Raw genomic sequence first — 14,256 nt, forward strand, 5'->3', positions numbered from 1 at the left:
TGATGTTCCATGGTTAAGTATATTAAATGCAAAAAACCAAAACAAGGGAAAAAAAGTATATTAAATGCATTTCAACTTACTATATATATACATATGTGTGTGCGCGCACGTGTGTGTGCGTGTGTATTTGGCAGTTCTGAGGATTGAACTTAGGGTCTCACACTTGCTAGGCAGGGGCTCTACCACTTGAGCCACGCCCCAGCCCTTTAGCTTTCATTATTTTTGAATAGGGTCTCACTTTATTCACCTGCCTGGCCTGGACCACAATCCTCCTATTTGTGCTTCCTCATGTAGCTGGGGTGACAGTTGTATTCCATGATGCCCAGCCATTGGTTGAGATTAGGTCTGAGAACTTTTTACCTGGGCTGGCCTTTAACCAGGATCCTCCTGATCTCTGCCTCCCAAGAAGCTAGGATTGAGTCACCATGCCTGGCCTTCCATTTACTTTTTTTTTTTTTTGCAGTACTGGGGCTTGAACTCAGAGCCTTCACCTAGCCACTCCACCAGCCCTATTTTTATGAAGGGTTAATTTAATGAATTTATTGCACATTAGAAACTACCCCTGGATTACCTAGTCACGTGTTTCTAATCTGTGGAGGCGTTTTACCCCTTTGACCTTCTCATTTAAAAGATTCAGCCAAGAAACCTCACATACTAGTCTTTTCATTTTAAACTGGCACAGAATGAAATGTATTTATGGCATAGGTGTGATAATTCCATACATGGATACAATGTGCAATGAGAGATCAGGACAATTAAGGTATGCATCACCTCAAACATTTATCATTTCTTTGTGTTGGGGACATTCAAAATCCTCTCTGCTAGCTATTTTGAAATATACAATAAATTAGCTCATTTTTGCACTAAAATGTTGAATCCATTTTCCCTACAGATATCTGTCTAGATAGGGATCTAGATAGGCATCAGGCCCCAGAAATTCTATGGAGCTTCCATCTAGTGTCAGAAGTGAAAAGACTCCTGGCCATTAGATCTCTTAAAGCTGAGCTTCTCAGCCTTGGTGGTGCATCAGAACCACCTGGGGATTTCAGCACTGGGCGTCATCCTGTATCATCACAGGGAAAGACTCTCAGGTGAAACTCATCTTGGGTAACTCTGTTTGCAGCCTGGGCAGTCACAATCCAATCTACATCCAGCCTTCCTGGGCCACAGCATGGCAAGGAACAACCAAGGCCACACCTACATTCAACGCAACAGATATCAACCCAGGCTGTGTGTTAGCACCACTCAAAGAGGGCTAAGAGTGTAGTTCAGAGATTGAGCACGTGCCTAGTATGTTTGAGGCTCGGGTTCAATCCACAGCACCAAAATAAATAAATTAATTTTTAATCCAAAGAACTTTTCACAAACACAAACCACCTAGGCCCTGGCTCAGTCTACTTAAATTTGAATGACCGAGAGTGGCCTTTGAAAAAGGTTTCCAGCTAATTTCATTGTAGAATCAATTGCTGGGAAGCTGCTCCGCTTCCAGAAGAATCCATGATGCCATTGAACTTTCTAGACCACGAGGAGAGCTAGGCTTGACCCAGGAGTTATGTTGAAATAGAGCATTGGTGGAGGAGGAGGACGGAATTACAGGCAGCATTTATGAAGCGGTCACAGTGTGAGAAGGCCCCTGTGTACAGGGTGACTAGGGTCTGAGGGAAGAATAGGCACCATCCTGATGATGGCCTTGGTGGGTGATAGAAGGAAAGAAGCAGCAAAGGGCCAGAGGAAAACCTTTGCTGTGCCCATTGTATAAGAGAGAGAGGGAGAGAGAGAATGCGCTGGTTAGTGTGGCTTGAGCCTGGATATTGAGAAATATCAATCTGATCTGAATTTGTTAAGTATAAATGGAAGGAAGAATGTCTGCCCTGAAGAGTCACAGGAACAGGTTGGCTGCATGCTGAGGGCGTAATACCAAGAGTCTCTCCTTAGATGTATTGGCTGTTGTCCATGACAGTGATCTATGGATGATGTTTTTTGTTTGTTTTAGGTTTTCTTTTTTTGGTAATATTGGGAATGGAACCCAGGATCTCACATATGCTAGGCAAATGGTCTACCACTGAGCTACACCCCCAGCCCCATACTATGATCCTTAATGCCTGCACTGCCTACGGCCATACCACCCTGAACGTGCCTGATCGATCGCTCATCTTAATGCCTGTGCTGCTTTAATTCCAGCATAAATAAAAAGCCAGTTAATGCCACGTGTGTTTAGAAGATAGGATTTCAGTAATTTCTGCTTGAGAAGAAGCTTTTATTGGAGGAGAAAAAGAATTCAGGAGTTGTTTCTGAAGTGCTGCTTTCAAAACAGCCTGGATGCAATTGCCATTTTCACCAAGGGAGAAGTTGTACGGGACTGATGTGTGGATCCTCCGCCTGGAGGCTCCTGCTGTGCGTGGAGTGGAAGGTGGAGGTGAAAGGTGCCTGAAACCTATCATTGCAACAACACAAAGGGCTCTAACTTGGAGAGGAAGATTGGGTGTACAGTGATTTTCTTAGATTTTTGTCTCAGATGGTCCTGTAGTGTGGGGGCATATTTTCCAGTGGAAAGCACAGAGTACAGCTCTAGGTTTTCCGGGCTATATGGGCATCTGGAAATAGCGGACTGAAATCTGTCTGTGGAAATGAAGAGAAAGTGATCTTTTCTAGGTACTGTATAAAGGATCCAGATTACTTCTGAGCCAATACACATTGAGTGTGTTCTAGCTTCAGAAGGGACTACTCCCTGGAGAGCCCCTTCCTTGTCTTCCAGACTCCATCATGAAATAAAGGCCATACATTTCAAGGATGGGTAGAGTGAAGATTTGAGATTTATTCTGAGCAGAGTCCATAATCTTGGACTGCACTTGAGATTCTGAAACCAGCAAAGCAATATGTACAGTGTGTCCCCAATGGTTTTGCTCACCCCAGATACTCAACACCATCTTACTCTGTCCCCGTCATCATGTCTTCTAGTTAGACTCTAATCTCTGATTCCCTCCTCTGGCACATACAAATCTCATTTGTCCTTTTGGAAAAAAGAAAAGTTATGGGCTGGGGATGCAGCTCTGTACTAGAGTGCTTGCCTAGCATATAGGAGGCTCTGAGTTTGAGCCCTAGCAATGGAGAGGGAGAGAGAGAGAGAGAGAGAAGAAAAGAGAGAGAGAGGGAGGGAAGGAGGGAGAGAGATCCCCTCCTTTGTAAGTGCAAAGCCCTGAGTTCAAACCCATCTCCTCCCCACCCCCAAAAAAAGTGCAAAGTGAAGGATTAAAATTTTTTTTCATCCGAGTTATTCAAGGAAATTTTTGTTTGAGTAAAGGGATTTTGCAAATGTGATGAAATCACTAAACTAGTTACCTTTTGTTAATCTGCCCTACACACCTATGTAGGGTGGGTCTAACTCAGTTACATTCAAAACATTTATAAGCGACCAGATCTCCACTGGGTTCAGAGACTAGTAGAAGCCAACAGCAGCAGCACAACTCTATACTTGGGACCTCTTGACTCTGCTGGATCCCATTAGGGATTTGTGGGTTCCCTGCTGCAGACCCTGTGGCTGCAGTGAAAGAATTTCAGAAGAAAACTCAACAGTAAAGATGGAGGTAAGTTGGAGGGAACCTACTGCTGTGGAGGTTTTTTTGGTTTTGTTTTGCAGTTCTGGGGTTTGAACTCAAGGCCTCATGCTTGCTAGATTGGTGCTCTACCACTTGAGCCAGGCCCCCTGCCCTTTTTTCCTTTTGTTATTTTTCAGGTAGAGTCTCGTGTTTTTGACTGGGTTTGGCCTGAGACCAAGATCCTCTTACCTAGCAGGCCTCTGGATTATCTGGGATTGCAGGCGTGAGTGCAATGGGGGTCTCACTCACTTTTTTGTCCAAGGCTGGCCTTAAACATGGCTCTTCAGATCTCTGCCTCCTGCTACTTCTGTGTATTATGGGAGAATGGCTGGATTGTCGTTTTTTTCTCTGACAATAACAGTTACAAGCATTAAGTTCTCTACAAATATTAACTGATTTGAATCTCATAGCAAGCCTGATGAAGGTGTTATTATCTTGTTTTTCTCTCAGCAAAGGAAACTGAAGCACAACCTGGCTAACTACAGTGAACAGGGACCCATACCTGTAATTTTCAGAGGTGGGAAAAACCAGCAGTCTTCCATAGAGACCATAATCTTAACAGCTGTTCTAGGAGGCCTCGTGACTTTTTTTTTTTTTTTTTACAGTGCTGAGGTTTGACTCGGGGCCTGCATGTTGAGTACTCCATGAGCTCTTTTTTAAAGTGATGGGTTTTTTTCAAGATAGGGTCTTTTGAACTATTTGTCTGGGCTGGCTTTGAACCATGATTCTCCTGATCTTTTCCTCCTTAGTAGCCAGGATTACAGGCGTGAACCTTCTGCGCCCAGCTTCCATTTTCTTGCAAATGAAATAATTTCATTCTTTATGGCTGAATAGCACTCCATTGTTTCTTTATCCATTCATCAGTCGATGGACACTTAGGCTGATTGCATGGCTTGGCTTTTACGAATAGTGCTGCTATAAACAGTGTGTACAGGTATCTGTGTTGTATACTGTCTTACATTTCTTCAGATGTATGCCCAGGAGAACTAAAGCAGAATCCTAGGATAGTTCTATTTTTTCTTTTTTCTGTCTTTTCTCTTTTGGTGCTGGGTATCAAACCCAGAGCCTCACACATGCTAGGCAGGCACTCTACCACTCGAGCCACTCAGACACTCTACCAGCCCTGTTTTTTGTATTGGATATTTTCCAGATAGGGTCTCAAAGTATTTGCCCCAGCTGGCTTCAAACTTCGACCGTCCTGATCTCTGCCTCCAGAGTAGCTAGGATTACAAGTGTGGGCCACTGGCGCCTGGCTGTTTGTTTTCTTTCTTTCTTTTTTTTTTTTAGTACTGGGACTTGAATTCAGGGCCTAAATCTTGAGCCACTCTATCAGCCCATTTTTGTGAAGGGTTTTTTCAAGATAGGATCTGGCTTCCAGTGGTAATCCTTCTGATCTCTGCCTCCTGAGTAGCTAGGATTACAGGCCGTTTGTTTTCTTGATTGTCATTTTGACTGGAGTGAGATGGAATCTCAGCTTAGGTTTTTTTTTTTTTTTTCCTCCCAGTACTGGGGCTTGAACTCAGGGCCTGCACCTTGAACCTCTCCACCAGCCTTATTTTTGTGATTCTTTTTTTTTTTTGAGATAAGGTCTCTCAAACTTTTTGCCCAGGCTGGCTTCGAACCTCGATCCTCCTGATCTCTGTCTCCTGAGTAGCTAGGATTACAAGTGTGAGCCACCTGCATCAGCTTCAGCTTAGTTTTGATTTGCATTTTCTTTATGGCTAAGGATTTCTTCAAACATGTTTCTTCTTTTGAGAATTGTCTCTTCAATTAATTTGCCCATTTATTAATTGGATGTCTTTTGGTGGTTAACTTTCAGAGCTCTTTATTTATTCTGGGTACTAATTCTTTCTTTTTTTCTTTTTGTTTGTTTTTGAGGGGGCAGGACTGGGGTTTGAACTCAGGGCCTCATGCTTGCTAGGCAAGCGCTCCATCACTTGAGGCACACCACCAGCCAATGTTAATCCTTTATGCAGTGAAGAGCTGGCAAACATTTTCTCCCATTGTGTAGGCTATCTTTCAGTTCTAGTAGTTTCCTTTGCTGCTGTGCAGAAGTTTTTTAATCTGATGCAATCGTATTTGTCAAGTCTTGCTCTAATTTCCTGAGCAACTGGAGTCCTAGTTGGAAAGTCATTTCAGATGCTCGTATCTTCAAGGGTTTTCCCTGATTTCCTCTAAGAGTTTCAAAGTTTCAGGCCTTACATTTAAATTTTTGATCAAACATCTACAAAAATAGATTTTTGTACAGAGTGAGAGATAAGGGTCCAGCTTCCGTCTTCTACATGTGGCTATCCAGTTTCCTCAACAACATTTGTTGGAAGAGGCTATCTTTTCTCCACAATATATTTTTGAAGCCTTTGTCAAAAATTAGACAAAGCTAATGTAGCTTTGGGCTTGTACATTTGTCTAATGTAGCTGTGTGGGCTTATTTCTGGGCCTTCTGTTGTATGTCATTAATCTCTGTTTTTATGTCAGCACCATGGCTTTGTGGTATAGTTTGAATTTAGGTGCTGTGACTTCAGCTGCGGAGGATTGTTTTGAATCTTCATTAGTTGGAACAGGAGCAAGCTCTAACCTGTGGATAATTTGTCAAGACCCTTAAGGCCCCTTGGATTAGGGTTTTTTTTGTTTGTTTTTTCCTGGTGACAGATTCTAACAGGCCCCGAGTGACCCCAGGAATAGTCCAGACTGTTCCTTTCTGGAGGTTCTTAATCCAGCCTAGACAGCTTCTCCCATTCATGCATTAGTCTGTACTTGGACAGAATCTCTCTCTCTCTCTTCCTACCCTTCACCCTGGTACTACTTCCTTTTCCAGTACTTGCCACTGTGATATCTAACAGATTTCATTCCTGCTAGAAGTTCTCATCTTGGGAGAAAACCTGCAACTCTGCTTGGACTCCTTTTCCTTGCTCTATGGCCTGGGAACTGTAGACCTATGCTGGAGAACTAATGGGGCACCCTCATTTATTTCCTGACTTCTGAGCACTGTCCTGTGCTCCTGCTCAGTTTCTGAAAAACATTGGGTCATGTAGTTCATCTGGCATCTTACTTTTTTTCAATGCAAGAGGACTGGAGGGAACATCGATTTGAGATAATTCCCTGCTTAATAGTTTGAAACTGAGGTCCTCCTTTATTTTAGGATATATATATACCTCTAGATCAGTACTTAAGAGCTGCTTTTATTTCCAGTGCTCTGATTGGTTAATTCTTAATCCATTTACAGGTAACTCACTAAGAGATCCTCATATGAATACAGTTGTTTGTTTAGTGGTGCTAGGGATCAAAGCCAGGTCTTTTACATGCTAGACAAGTGCTGTACAATTGAGCTACATTGCCAGTCATGAATACAGTTTTAATCTTTTGTTTTTTCTTTTAGAAAGCGATACCTCAAACCAGAAGATCTAGAAACACCCAAGCGCTAAAGGAGGGAAATGAAAACCAGGAACCAGGAAAGCCCACAGGTACAATGTTTTCAGAATCCTATCTGTACTAGAGGAAGCTTCCTATGTCATCTCCATCTTCCTGAGTCTGATGTGTTTGTTCATCCTAGTGCCCAGATGGGGACAGCTCTGGAGATGTGAGGGCTGTCCTCTGCATTCTGGGATCTCTCTTCTTGCCCATGGCCTTGGAGGCCAGAAGGCTGTGAAAGCCTCCCACTGGAGGGAAATAGACATGGAATATATGAACCCTATATCAGGGGAGACTTCCCAAATAAACTGTTAAAGCCCTTTCTATTCTCTGAAGTATATTTTATAGAATTTGAGTAACACCTGAGACTTGTCCCAGTAACTGTATATCTTAGGTGTTAGGACTTGGGTAGATGCTGAATTCCAGGACTTATCACATGTTTGGGCCAGTCCTGGAGTGATAGCAAAGTACATCTGCCTTGCTCTGTCCCTCGCAGGTCAGTTAGCAGTTAAACCATGGAGTAACCATGAAATCCAGAGTTTCCTAGAGGTATGGGAATTTCTTAAGTGCAACATGTACCTCAGAGTGAAGAATCATGTAATGGCAAGAGAAATTGCCTGGTGTCTCAATCAATGGGGCATAAAAAAGAGTTGGAAAAAATGTTTGCACATGTTGCTGAGTCTGCAAGATTTGTACTGGAGTATACAGGAGGCCAACAAGAGGAGGAGGGAACCCTTGGCTTGTCCTTATGGAGGGTCATTACACAGGATCCTGGGATGCAGATGGAAGGACAATGACATCTCAGGTTTGTCTCTTCTATATTCACCTTCAAAGACCTTTAGTGAGTGGTATCTGCTGGCCTAGTCCTCACTGTGTCCTGAGCAGGGCAGAGAATGTTGGGACAGGCCCTGCCCACATGTCCCCTCTGCCCACAGCACAAAGGACTTGCTGCTCTGCAGCTCCACCTGCTCCTCTTTCATTTTTTCTACTTGTTTAGTCCCAAAGCAATGACCCCAAGGGACTTTCTCATGTACTTGTTCAGAATGGATAGGACCTGGGGGCAGGGAATTTCGTAGACAAGGGCTCAGGAAAAAGGGGGGGGGTGATGTGCTTATAAGCTGTCCCTGTGCCTTGCTCTCTCTCAGGTTTTCTCTGTGAAGGCATCAGTGGCTTCCCCCCTGCATACCAGCCCCAGGACTGTGGGACTCCCATTCCCTTTGAGGAGCAGCCATGTGTCCCTCCATCTTTGATCTTTGTGGAAGAGTCTCTGATTCCTGAATGGGAGCCCTGGAATATGAACCCTCCACCAGCACTTCTTCCTGCCATTCTCTCAGGTGTCCCCATCTTCCAGCAGCAGTATCAACCTCTTATGACTGACCCAAATGTTCAATAAAGACAAGTGGAAAGGGTCCCAATTCTGTCTGAAAGACCAATTTGTTTATTTTACTTTTGTGTAGCTGTGACCTTAAACAACCTAAGGCAGGAAGGATTTATTTTTGCTCACAGAGGTGTCATCCATCATGACAGGGAGGGCATGGTGGATCAGAGCAGTTCATATCATGGTGGCCAGGTAGCAAGGAAAGGAAATACAGCAAGGGGCCAGGGCAAGATACACCGCCCCCAAGAACATGCCTCTAGTGACCTCCTTTCTCCAAGTAGGCCCCACCTCCTTCCTCTCATGTCTTCCTAATATTTCCATCATATTATGAGTCCATTAAGGGATTAATCTATTGGTTAGGTTAGAACACTCATGATCTAATTGTCTCTGGAAACAAATACAAATATTGTATGTTCTCACCTATATGAGGAATCTAAAATGGTGGTACGTAGAAGAAAGTAGAATGGTGGCAGTCCAGAGTTGAGGAGAGGGCAAAGTGGGGAGAAATTGGTCAAAAGGTACAAAGTATCAGTTATTCAAGATGAATAGATTCTAATCTAATCTAATGTTCAGGGTAGTGACCATAGTTAACATTTACTGTATTCTATACAGAAATTGTTTAGAGGGTAGATCTAGGTGTTCTCAACACACACACACAGTAATTATGTGAATAATACATATGTTAATTAACTTGTGATCATTATACGATATATACATATATAAAAGCATCAAGTTACACATCTTAACTCTATACAGATTTTTTTGGGCCGTACTGGTGTTTGCACTCAGGGCTTTGCACTTGCTGGCAGGCACTCTACTACTTCAGCCACATCTCCAGCTCATTTTGCACCTGGCAAGTGTGACTTTTTTAATTCATTCATCTGTTAATGGATACTTCTGCTGTTTCCATATTTGGCTATTATGAGTAATATACCAATGAAGATGAGAGTGCTGATATGCCCTTGAGATGGTTGTTTTATTCCTTTGACATGTACCCAGAAATGGGATTGCTGGATCACATAGTAGTTCTATTTTTAGAGCGCTTGCTAGGCAGGAGCTCCACACTTGAGCAACTCCATCAGCCCTATTTTTAATTTTTTGAGGAAGATTCATACTGTTTTCCATAAAGGTTGTACCGGTTTACATTCCCGTCAACACTATGCAAAGGTTCTCTTTCCTTTACCGCCTCTTCACACTGGTCTGGAGCAGGCGATAGTGTGAAGTTGACCGCCAGTCAGGTGCTAAATAAATTAACTTAGGCAGGAACTAAGTTCCTCATACATATACTTTATTGCAGGGAGTTACAACCTAACACCCAATAGTGCCTCAGACTTCCCCAAACTGTGCTCACTTTGCGATCTGATCTTAATCCGCCCTCGGCTGGCTCCAAACTGGTCCTGGCTAGTTCTCAGTCTCCATAGGTCTCCAGGACGCTCAAGGAATCCGACAGGCAGTGCGAAGAGTCCGGGTCTACCTTGTCCGGTTCTGCTCTTGACCGACACGATGAGTGTTGCCTATGGGAAGGAAGTGGCTATGGTCTCCTGGCGAGTGGAGTTTAAATATTCGTAGAGGAGTAGTTTATTGGAGCCAGTTTAGGGTTGCTTCATGTGTGTATAGGCACCACCTTAGGGTTGGCTGATTAGCATATCAGGCACCATGTGGTATGTGTTTATATCGTAGGGCTTCCAAGCGCACACAGTATTATATTTTTATATCCTTTTTCAATATGCGTAATGCAAACTAAACATAATACAACACTTGTCTTTTGACATTTTGATAACAGCCATCTTAAGAGGTTTAAGATAATGTCTTATTGTGGATTTGGTATGACTTTCCTGATGATCAGTGATGGTGAGCATCTTTTTCATGTATCTGTTAGCCGTTTTTGTGGGCTTTTTTGGGGGGGGGCGGGATAAATGTCTCTTCAGGTCCTTCCCTCTTTTTATTTCTTCCGTGTGGCACTGAGTATGGAACACAAGGCTTGCATAAGCTAAGGAACCACTACACCTCTGAGCTACTTTCCAACTCCCCTTTTAGTATGGGTATTTTTTATGGTTGTTATTAGTTATGGGAGTTCATTATATGCTTTTGTTACTTATGTATTAAACCTTTATCAGATATAATTTGCAAATATAGGCGAGCATTAACCTGGGAAGTCATCACAGCCTGGAAGCTCCTCCTCCCTTGCCAGCCTCCCAGCTTCAGAACCAATAGCATGAGAAGTCCTGATGGTTACAGAAGTGATTGTGGTCCATGTATCCATTGCCATCTGGCTCTGAGGCCCTTCCATTGGTGGTAGCAGAAACTAACAAGGAGATTGGAACAGTCTATCACGTTCCTGCTAGAACTTCTTAATGAAGTCACTCCCAGCACTCCTCCATTCCCCACTTCACATGTACACTGCAAAGGGCATTTTGTGAATCTGGGGTGCTTTTAGCATTGTTTGGTAGGCTGAATCCAGTGCGGCTCTCTCCACACAGGCAGTGTCAGGAGACTTAGGGAAACCTGGGATGTCATCCACCTTGGGCAGTGTGGGATGCCTGGCAGACCCATTGTGACTCACTGGACAGTGGCCAAGGCACTGTGACCTTTAGTGACCTTGCTCACAACTCATTATTTCATCAAGGGAGCCTCCACTGATATATTATCTTGAAAAGTGTTTTTTCCACACAAATCCTTTTGGTCTTGCCAAAAGATGGGTTCAACATATTTTCCTCTAATGACTTAAGTAAAGTAAGTGCCTATGTATTTTTCTGTGTAAGTTGGAGCAGTCAATAGAAAAGATTAAATACAAGATCTTTGGAGTAAACAAGGGTTGGGTTTGAATCCTGATTCCAGCTCTTAATAACTGTGATCTGGGGCAAGTAACTAATAATCACTGTGTGTAAGGTTGTTTAGATTTTTGAGATTGTATCAATAAAGTAACTAGTATATAATGAATATTTAATTGATAGCTAAAGACAACCAAAAAATCAAATTGAATAGAGATTGGTAATTATTAGTAATAAGCATCTTATAACAGAGATCATGTCTTTGTACGAGTTTGTTTACACCTTTATAAAGGTTACTTCATAAAGGTGATAAACTTTTGTTTAATTTATACAATGATTTATACTCTAGAAGTTTGCTTTTATAGATAACTGTTTTATCAGTAGTTAATCACATGGAATGCATGTTCTAGAGAATATGATAAGAATATTCTGTTGGTTGCTCTTCAAAGCAAATATTTTCTTCATATAATTGTTTTTTTAGCACATGGTTTAACTTAAGATGTTTTTGGGCATATTCTTGTGTGTAGAGATAAAGCTACTGGATTAGGTAGTGTTAATGGTGTTGGTGGGGGATTCTTAGAAATTTAAACAGATCTTTTCATTAAGTGTTCTGACCAAAGTTATTCATTTACCAAGTAACTTGTCTTAATACAATGGATTAAAGTGCTATATAACTGTGAAGTTATCTGGTCTGGAGATCTTGAGAGCAAATGCCCACTTTTGACTTAATCATTTTTTAACTTAAACCAACAGAGTAATATGGTGAGTGAAGCTTATGTAAATGACCTACAAATATTTAGTGACTTCTGGGTACTGAGATGTCAAAGATGATACAAATCAGGTGCTTGGCTCCAGTCAAAGCCACATAGAATAATTAGGAGGACTACTGTGTTGTATTATATGGATAATCCCTTCCTTCCTTCTTCTCTCCCTCCCTTTCTTCCATAATGGGGATTGAACCCAGGACATTTCACATGCTACATAAGCACTCTACTACTTGAGCTATGACCCCAGCCCTGGGGAGCACATTTAATTTGCCTAGTATGTGTAAGGCCCTGGGTTTGATTCCCCCAGGACTGCAAAAAAAAACCCCACAAAATCATAAGTTAAAATATGTAATATTACTCTAAAAAAAGCAGCATTATAAAATAGAGCCACTACTATAACAATATAAAACAAAAATAAAGCAGAGCCACTATTGGGTAACAGTGAGTGTGATGTCTTGAAAAGTGTATGTAGCCAGGTGCTGGTGGCTCACACCTGTAATCCTAGCGACTCAGGAGGCAGAGGGATCAGGATTGTGGTTTGAAGCCAGCCTGGGCAAATAGTCTGCGAGACCCTATCTTGAAAAACCCTTCACAAAAATAGGGCTGGTGGAGTGGCTCAAGGTGAAGGCCCTGAGTTCAAGCCCCAGTACTGAAAAAAAAAAAAAAAAAAAAGAAAGAACAATAAAAGGGTCTGCAGGTGACTTTTCCACATGGCTGCCTTTTAACATGCTCCTGTTTAAACAGAATTGTGCATGTCCTGACCACACTCTTAGCCTCATAAAGCAAAGACTGCTCATACTCTAGCAAACGGGAATTTTCTTTGGTGCCAGTTTGAATTTATAACCCCATCTGCTGCAATCTGAGTGTCACTTTACCTCGTAAGATCACCCAGTCTATGTGGCTCAACATTCCATTTGATAGATGTCCCTGAGACACTATGCGTAACCAGTTGTAGAACCAATAAATTTCAGTCTTTGGATAAAATGGTTGTGATACTTGGGTGGGTCTAGGTACACCAGTGTGTACTTGGTCTACTATTGAGTTCATCTCTCACTGGAGTAGTTACCAGTGGGGAGATGGGTGGGAATTAATGTGGTCAGGGCAGTGGCTTAAAGGTGATGAACCCTTAAGGCTGGCTAAGATCTGAATATGTAGATGCAGTAGTGGTGGCTATTCTAGGTGATTGTTTCATTCTGAAGCACAAAGTTTTCTCTCCAACAGTCCAAGTGAATTTTCAATTTCACCTCACTTTTTAAAGTGAGGTACAATCTTCATGAAATTTATCCAAACTTAATCCTTTTTTAAAAATTTTTATTGTTTTATTATTCATATGTGCATACAATGCTTGGGTCATTTCTCCCCCCTGACCGCCCCCCCCCAAACTTAATCCTTAATCTGAGGAAGGTGGCACAAGTTTCTATGGTGTTAGGTCACTAATGTTATTCTGGTATCCTCCTCCCACCTAACAAGGTACAGGAGTGTACAGGTCTCCCCCACACACAATCAACCCTACCCTCCTAACTTTGATGTCTGGCTTTTCCTTTAATATAGTGAATCCTAGCAGAATATAGAATCCCCTTTGACACTCTTCAATACCAACTTTATCTAAATCCTTTCCAAAGGATCAGTCTTTGACTGCTGTGGGAGTCTGTTCTGTGGTGCTGTACAAAATACCTAAGGTTGGGTAACTTTTGTTAATTTGGCTCATGATTCTGGAAGGTTAAAATAACATTGGACCTTGCATCTCATTAGGGCCTCCTTGGCTGTGTCATAACATGGTTGACAATTGAACAGGGAAAACAGCCGTGTGCAGAAGTGGCCAAGTGTGTCTGGCGTAGTCTTTCTTTATAATGTGCTCTGGTGTGACTCCTGTGGGACCCAGCCAGTATTAACACATTCCTGAGGGTATCCCATGACCTAATTACCTTCCATTAAACTTCCAGCCCATGATTCTTTGGGGGACAAACTATACCCAAATTGTAGCACTTCCCTTGTTCTAACACCATTCTCCACTCTTGATCATTTGTCTGGATGCGTCTTTGTCCTTTGAAGTGCTCAGACATAAGCCGGGTCTTCTCACTACACACACACACACACACTGAGAAACTGAGAATTCTCAAAACGGCAAAAATCCCTTAGTTGAGGTAATCAAGTCCCTTGACAGGACCCTCATTACTCTGCCTTGGTTGAATAAAAATTGACCCACAGGGAGAAACAATGGGGGCAATCTTAGGGAAACTTCAGATACCTTTATGCCCCTGAGGCCAGGACCGTAACAGGAAGCACCTTGTCAGGGGTCTTAATTGAAACTTCCCCATTTTTTAGTTTTGTTTTGA

General features: G+C 42.4%; 1 long non-coding RNA gene across 1 annotated transcript; it reads left to right on the forward strand.

Moving 5' to 3' along the window:
• Positions 1-3,870: 3,870 nt before the first annotated feature.
• LOC141418168 (uncharacterized) lies at positions 3,871-7,519 on the forward strand. Its single transcript, XR_012442883.1, has 3 exons — positions 3,871-4,113; positions 6,973-7,057; positions 7,501-7,519. It is a non-coding gene; the product is annotated as an uncharacterized lncRNA (long non-coding RNA).
• The last annotated feature ends 6,737 nt before the right edge of the window (positions 7,520-14,256 follow it).

Source organism: Castor canadensis, chromosome 16 (genome assembly GCF_047511655.1).
Source record: "Castor canadensis chromosome 16, mCasCan1.hap1v2, whole genome shotgun sequence".
Lineage (NCBI taxonomy): Eukaryota > Metazoa > Chordata > Mammalia > Rodentia > Castoridae > Castor > Castor canadensis.